Source organism: Galeopterus variegatus, unplaced genomic scaffold (genome assembly GCF_000696425.1).
Source record: "Galeopterus variegatus unplaced genomic scaffold, G_variegatus-3.0.2 Scaffold4578, whole genome shotgun sequence".
Taxonomy (NCBI): domain Eukaryota; kingdom Metazoa; phylum Chordata; class Mammalia; order Dermoptera; family Cynocephalidae; genus Galeopterus; species Galeopterus variegatus.
This window is the reverse complement of record NW_007730689.1, coordinates 104,619-106,469: the sequence shown is the minus strand read 5'-3', so window position 1 is coordinate 106,469 and position 1,851 is coordinate 104,619.

The window sequence follows — 1,851 nt, the reverse complement described above, 5'->3', positions numbered from 1 at the left end:
TTATAGCCCCGGGCGCAGGCGGAGGCGGGACCGGGGCGGGGCCGCGCGAGCCGGGGCCTCCGGGTCTATCCCGGCCGTCCTCCGGGGACGCCCCTGTCCCCAAGACACCGCCCTCGCCACGCGCCCGCCCGGGAACCGCAGTGACGAGGAGTCGCCGGAGCCCGGGTTACAGCCCCAAATATTTACCAGCCGCTTTTCCCCGCGCGCCCTGACAACGCGACCCACGGAAGTGTCTGTGGCGTCACCAGAGCTTCAGAGACTTCACTCTTCGGCTCGCGCTCCGCTGTTTCCAGCCGTGTGCCCTGAACCTCGGCGGGCCTCAGTTTCCTCATCTGTGAAATGGGCGTGCAAATGCAGAGCCTCCCGCGGCCGACGGCCGTGGAGGCCCCGCCCGGTGCCGGAGACGCGGAGGGTCCCCACCCTATTCCCAAGGGACTCACAAGATTGCGGGCGGAGGGAGTGCAGGGCGTCGGGGGCGAGAGGGATGGAAGTTGGTGGGGTCCTTAACCGCTCCCACCCGGAGCGCGGGGCCTGAACGACAGTCCCGGGTGTTCCCGCCAGCCCCGGCTTTACGCAGGAGGGGTTTGTTAGGGGCAGAGGTTGCTGCGTAGACGCAGCGCGGAGCCGGCGCCTCGCAGTGTCCACATGCACGGGCCACCCTGCCCAGCGGCCTGGCAGGGGTCGGTCACCGCCAAGAATAACCCTGGTGCCCGCGAACGCCCCAGGCTGTGTGCTCACTAATACGGTAGCACTCGCCACAGACGACTGTTTAAGTGTAAAGCAATCCAAATTGAATGAAGTGAAAAAGTCAGTCCCTCGGTCGCACTAGACACATTTCATTTCAAGGGCTCAACGGCCATCATCGCAAAGTTCTGCTGGACAGCACTGCGAGGGTCTCGACCCACCCACTGGCCCCGGCGGGAGGCGAGGCACCCGGCACCGCTTATGCAGGGCCTCCGAGGTGTCAGGACGTGGCGTGCACCAGTTCCACCCCCACAGCAACCCTGAGAGGTACTGCGCCTGTTTTGCAGGTGAGAAAACTGAGGCACAGAAAGGTTAAGTAGCTTGCCAGTGACTCAGTGATGGAAGGGCAGGTCTGTCTGGTTTGAGCGCCACTGTCGGCTTTACCACCCCTCCCTCCCTGCACGGTGGGGAGCTCTGCAGACTAAAGTGGAGCATTGAGCAGCTAGGAGGAGGCTCCACATAGGAAAGCAGATAAGCAGGTCCTTGAAGCAACAAAGCAAAGCACCTGCGTCCTTCATTTTACCCTCTTCTTTTTCTTTTCCCCATCCTCCTATAAATCACCCCCCCTTTTTTTTTCCTTCTCTCTCTCCCTCCCTCATTCTCTTCCACTTGCCAGTGACACCCACTGGTGATGCCCTGAGCTACAGAGCAGCAGCCAATCTCTGAGCCAAAGCCAAGGAGCTGCCTTCCAAATACAGCTCCCCCTCTCTGGCCAGACCTGGGGTGCAACACCCTCCGCCCAGCTCTTGTGTGATGACTCAAGGTCCCTCTCAGCTGAAAAATCAGTCAAGCTGATTTTCAAAAGCCCACTTTTTAGCAGCCATGATAATTTACTGAGAAAACGACAGTGAAGATAACCTTGTCTCCATCCAGGAGAGGTGGGTTGGCTGTTGTCATCGGCACCACATTGTAAGGGAACCTGCCCAAGTGTTGGAGAGATGCCTGGGCAGGGGCTCCCAACTCAACATGTCATCTCCTCCGGGATGGGTGTCACTTTGATTACATAGGACTACTACCCTCTCTGTTTCCTAGTTGTAATTTTTTTTTTTTAGGAAAATATAGAGAATTGGGTAACACTTTGTGTACCCACTGCTACAATTTAATACA